Genomic DNA, 6,691 nt, shown 5'->3' with positions numbered 1-6,691 from the left:
TATATATATATATATACATGTATATGTATATATATATGTATATGCATATGTATATGTATATATATTTGATTTTTAAAACATTCTTTTATTTAATTAGAGCAATTGATTTTTCCTCTTTCTCATCTTGTACTGGAAGTACATATATAATCACTATTTATCCTTTTTCTTTTTATTTTACAGTGATATAAGCTTAATGCAAATAAATATTTGCTATAATGATGTATAACTGAAAAGTCTGAGACTATGGTAACCTGCCAATTATTGGTAATTATCATGGGACTGTGATTTAATGACTCTCTGTCTGTTTCCAGGAGAAGGGAACACAAGAGCCACTAGGCCATGGAGACTGACTGTGAATCTGCCCAGGCAAAAAGGCCATATAGATCATGGATTGCAAAAGTCCTATGCCAATACTGAAGGGCTTGAAACTGGGATTTGCATTTTTTCTTTTTTTTTTTGGAGTTTCAGCCTTTTCTAACATTTTAGAGGACAAGGATCCTCTTTAACTTTGATTCCTAGTAAAGCACCTAAGATTGGTTATTTATTGGCTCATTCCCTGAGAAGTTGAAGCCAAATCAGACCAGAGAGAGAGACATTTCCCCTTACTTCTCTTATATATAGAGAGAATGGCAATTTTCTCTAGTCCTGGCCCTGAATGGGTAATTGCAAACTGCTTAAATCACTTTAATTGGGCCTTGATTCAAGGGCCTGTTATGAGTTTATTTTCCCTACATTTTTTGCACAGTTTACATTTCATTCACAAATTACTTTTTTCCCCTTCTATCTGAATTTTTTATTCTTTTATTCTTTTATTATTTCTTTTGCCAATTGATTTCATGCCACCCCTGTGACTCAGCCATGCATCCTTGGCTGACCTCTTCAGGGGAGTAATGTGTTATTCAGAATTTCTCTCAGGGCGTGTGTGTTAAGTTTTTATAATCATGTATGAATTATAATCTATAATACAAGTTAATTTTTACTCCTTTATGAGTAATCTCAGGGGGGTAACTTATGATTCTCAGAAGAAAATGTATGTTTTATAATCTATAATGTAAAGCTTAAATTCTTTGAGAGTAATTTCAAGATAAGGATTGGGCCATCTCCCCACACCATGAAGATGCCTGAAGAGCCTTCACTGGATCATGAAGATCCAAATTTGAACTTTGGGGTGCAGTTGATTTGAACTATGGTGGTTGAATGAGTTGAATGTATTTATTTTGAATGGACACTTTATGCCAGAAAAGGGGACTGCCCCCTAAATGTCTTATTGTCAGTGTAGCAAACATTTGTTTTGTTCTTTCTCCCTTTTATTTTCCTTTTACCTTTGAATTATTTTAAACTCTAATTTGATTATGTTTTCCTGATCCATTGGGGAGATTTATCTCCCAATGGATCACAGGGGAGTAATGTGTTATTTAGAATTTCTGGGACTCTATTTAAGAGCTATTTGGGGCTCATTTGAGCATTAAGATATGTAGATATATGACAAACTTCCTGTGGACATTTCAGGGGACTTTGGAAAACTACATGTCCCATGATTCCTCTTGTAAAAATGGAGGCAGACAGGAAGCTTGATGATGTAAGAGAGGGGATAAGATGCCTGGAGTCAGGAGAGGCAGGCCCTTTTTGCTACCTGAGTGTGTGAAGGTAGGAAATGTAAAATGGCTGAGGAGGCAGTTTGAATTCTCACAGGTGCGTGGTCTAATAATTTATCTCTATCAGCATGGCTTTTATTAAAATACTATTTTTCCTTTTAATATTGGCCTTCATCATTTTTAAAAATAACAATAGATTTGATACGCCAATCACTGATGTGTGATTACAAAAGGAATAATTATTTTTCCTTCTGCTTTAATCACATTTTATATTATTTTGCATATTGCAAACGAATCAAGAAAAATAAAGTGAAAAATATATACTTCAATCTGCTCTCAGACTTCATCAGTTCTCTCAGTGTGGAAAGACTTTTTCAACATGAGTTTTTTGAAATTTTTTATGAGAATATCTAAGCCTTTCACAGTTGATTATTATTATCGTATCGCTGTTATTGTATACAATGGTCTGCTCAGTTCACATTTTAGTAGTTTATATAAGCCTTCCCAGATGTTTTGGAAATTATCCCCATTTTTTAACAGCAGAATGCTATCCATCACAATCATTTATCATAATTTGTTTAATCATTCCCCAACTGATGGCCCTTCAATTTCCATTTTTTTAATACCACAGAAACCCTTTATAAATATTTTTTTACATATAGGTTCTTTTTCATTTCATTTGAACTCTTTGGGATACATAGTGGAGGCATTATTGAGTCAAAAATATAACATTTTATTAGCATTTTGGGCAAATTTCCAGATTTTCCTCTAGAAAGGTTAGACCAATTCATAGCTCTAGCAATAGTGCATTAGTGTACCTATATTTCCACATCACCATCAGGATTAGTAATTTTCTTTTTCTATCATATTAGTTAATCTGATAAGTCTCAGGTGGTCTTAAAATTGTTTTAATTCATATTTCCCTAATTATTACTTATTTAGAACATTTTTTTTATAACTATTGGTACCTCTGTTTTTTTTTTTCTCTCCTCAGAAACTGCCATAACATTTGACCATTGATCAATTAAGGGGTGACTTTTAGTTTCATAATTTTGGATCAATTCCCTAAATATTTGAGAAATGATGCCTTCATCAGAGAAACTGGCTATAATTCTCTCCCCATCCCCATGATTTCCTGTTTTCCTTCTAATTTTTGCTATAATGGTTTTATTTGTGCAAAACTTTAATTTCATGAAATCAAAATCATCCATTTTACCAATAGTAAACATTTCCTATCCCTTAATTTGTATTAAATTACTCTTTATCCTTAGATCTAACAGGTAATTTTCCCATTTTAATGTCTAAAACATGTACCCATTTTGACCTTATCTTTTTTGTACATTATGTGTACAGTCAGTGCTTAGTTTCTGTCTGACTGCTTTCCATGTTTCCTAGTAGTTATTGGGAAATACAGAGTTCTTGCTCCAAAAGCTTCAATATATGATTTTATCAAATGCTTTACAACTATAGTTTTTGATTTGGGTATATTGTGTACCTAATTTATTCCACTGATCAAAACCTATATTTCTAATTCAATAACATATTTCTGATGATTATAAGTGTCTAGACCATATTCCTTTGCATTTTTTCATGGATTCCATTGATATATTTGACCATTACATTTCCCAGATGAATTTTATTAAATTTTTTACAGGTATATTAAATAATTCATTGGTAATTTGATTGTCATGGCATCTAATCAGTAAATCGATTTATAGAAATTTTTCATTATTATATTTTCTAGGTCTACCAAAGAGAAATTCATATTTAGTAATTGTTTTGATCTTTATTCATGTGAAAAATATTTTTCATTGTGTTCATATAAATTTCTGTTTGTCTTCTGGCAGATAGACTCCCCAGTATCTTATACAGTTATTTTAAATGGAACTTCTATATCTTGTTGCTGGATTGTGTGGATAATATATAGAAATATGGAAGGTTTTAATGGATTTCTTTTATATATTCTAACTTTGCTAAAGTTATTGTTTCAACTAGTGTTTTAGTCTATTTTCTAGGTTTCCATAACTATTGTCTTCAAAGATAGATTGCCTCATTTCCTTATTGACTCTTCTTATTTATTCAATATCTTTTTTCTTATCATTTCTATAGTTAACTATCCTAGCATATCACTCATTAATAATAATAAAATTAATGGCATACTTCTACATTATTGCCATTATAGAGAATGCTTTCTCTTGATTTTAAATAAATACTATTTATTATTTTTGAGAAACATTTTATTTATTCCTATGCTTCCTAGTGTTTTTAATAGCAATTGATGCTTATTTTATCCAAGATTTTTTTGCATTTATCAAAATAATCACATGATTTTTGTTATTTTAAATTCACATGACCAATTATAGTTATAATTTTGCTAATATTAAAGCAGTCCTGCATTCAAGATTTAAATACCCTCTGATCATATATCATTGTTATATATTTCAGTATTTTCTTTTCTAGTATTATATTTAAAAATTTTGCATCAATATTCATTATAAAATTGATCATGGGTTTTCTTTTTCTGTTTTTGCTCTCATTGATTCATACATCAAAATAAAAATATGTTATAAAAGAAATTTGGTGGAACTTCTTTAACCATTTTTTCAAATAGTTTGTATAGAATTAGATGAAATATTCTTTAAATGTTAAGCAGAATTCACATGTAAGTGCACATGGCCCTCAGGAATTATTCTTAGGGAGCTCATTTTTGCCTATTCACTTTCTTTTTCTAAGATAGGGTTTTTAAGAATTCAATTTCTTACATTCAAAGAGCAACTAATCACAATACTATACAAATTATTTGATACAATGAGCAAAGAAGGAGTCCTACCAAATTCCTTTTATGACACAAATATGGTACTGATTCCAAAGCCAGGTAGATCAAAAACAGAGGAAGAAAACTACAGACCAATCTCCCTAATGAACATAGATGCAAAAATTTTAAATAGAATATTAGCAAAGAGACTCCAGCAAGTGATGAAGAGGATCATCCAACATGATCAGGTGGGATTTCTACCAGGAATGCAAAGATGGTTCAACATTAGGAAAACCATCCACATAATTAACCATATCAACAATCTAACAAACAAAAATCACATGATTATCTCAATAGATGCTGAAAAAGCCTTTGACAAAATACAGCACCCATTCCTATTGAAAACATTGAAAAGTATAGGAATAGAAGAACCTTTCCTAAAAATAATAAATAGTATATACCTAAAACCATCAATGAGCATCATATGCAATGGGCATAAATTAGAAGCCTTTTCAATAAGATCAGGAGTGAAACAAAGATGCCCATTATCTCCTATATTATTTAACATTCTACTAGAAACACTAGCCATAGCAATTAGAGAAGAAAAAGAAATTGAAGGTATCAAAATAGGCAATGAGGAGACTAAGCTATCACTCTTTGTAGATGATATGATGGTCTACTTAAAAAATCCTAGAGAATCAACTAAGAAGCTTGTAGAAATAATCAACAACTTTAGAAAAGTTGCAGGATACAAAATAAATGCACATAAATCATCAGCATTTCTAAATATTTCCAACACATCACAGCAGCAAGAGGTAGAAAGAGAAACACCATTTAAAATCACCCTAGACAATATAAAATACTTAGGAATCTATCTACCAAAACAAACACAGAAATTATACAAAAACAACTATAAAACACTTTCCAAACAATTAAAACTAGATGTAAATAATTGGAAAAATATTGATTGCTCATGGGCAGGATGAGCTAACATAATAAAAATGACCATTCTACCCAAATTAATTTACTTATTTAGCGCCATACCTATCAAATTACCAAAAAAACTTTTTTACTTAATTAGGAAAAACTATAACAAAGTTCATCTGGAATAACAAAAGATCAAGAATATCAAGGGAAATAATGAAAAAAAAGTGAAGGAAGGGGGCCTAGCAGTACCAGATATTAAATTGTACTATAAAGCAGCAGTCATCAAAAAGGTTTGGTTCTGGCTAAGAGACAGAGGGAGGATCAGTGGAATAGACTTGGGGTAAATGACATCAGCAAGACAGTGTATGATAAACCCAAAGAGCCCAACTTTTGGGACATGAATCCACTATTTGACAAAAACTGTTGAGAAATTTGGAAAACAATATGGGAGAGATTAGCTTTAGATCACCATCTCACACCCTACACCAAGATAAATTCAGAATGGGTGAATGACTTGAATGTAAAGAGGGAAACTATAAATAAGTTAAGTGAACACAGAATAGTTTACTTGTCAGATCTCTGAGAAAGAAAAGATTTTAAAACCAAGCAAGAGTTAGAGAAAATTACAAAATGTAAAATAAATGATTTTGATTATATCAAACTAAAGAGCTTTTGTACAAACAAAAACAATGTATCCAAAATCAGAAGGGAAACAACAAACTGGGAAAAATATTTATAACAAAAAAGCTCTGACAGGGGTCTAATTACTCAAATATACAAGGAGTTAAGTCAATTGTATAAAAAAAATCAAACCATTCCCCAATTGATAAATGGGCAAGAGACATGAATAGGCAATTTTCAGGTAAAGAAATCAAAAGTATCAATCAGCACATGAGAAAGTATTCTAAATCTCTAGCAATTAGAGAAATGCAAATCAAAACAACTCTGAGGTATCACCTCACACCTAGCAGATTGACTAAAATGAAAGAAGGGGAGAGTAATGAATGCTGGAGGGGATGTGGCAAAACTGGGACATTAATGCATTGCTGGTGGAGTTGTGAACTGATCCAACCATTCTGGATGGCAATTGGGAACTATGGTCAATGGGCTATAAAAGACTGCCTGCCCTTTGATCCAGCCATACCGGTGTTGGGTTTGTACCTCAAGAGATCATAGATAAACGGACTTATACGAAAATATTTATAGCCATGCTTTTTGTGGCGGCAAAAAGCTGGAAAATGAGGGTATGCCCTTCAGTTGGGGAATGGCTGAACAAACTGTGGTATATGCTGGTGATGGAATACTATTGTGCTCAAAGGAATAATAAACTGGAGGAATTCCATGTGACCTGGAAAGACCTCCAGGAATTGATGCACAGTGAAAGGAGCAGAGCCAGAAGAACATTGTACATAGA

Source organism: Gracilinanus agilis, chromosome 1 (genome assembly GCF_016433145.1).
Source record: "Gracilinanus agilis isolate LMUSP501 chromosome 1, AgileGrace, whole genome shotgun sequence".
NCBI classification, from domain to species: domain Eukaryota; kingdom Metazoa; phylum Chordata; class Mammalia; order Didelphimorphia; family Didelphidae; genus Gracilinanus; species Gracilinanus agilis.
The sequence above is the reverse complement of the archived record's forward strand: the minus strand, read 5'-3'. Positions refer to the sequence as shown.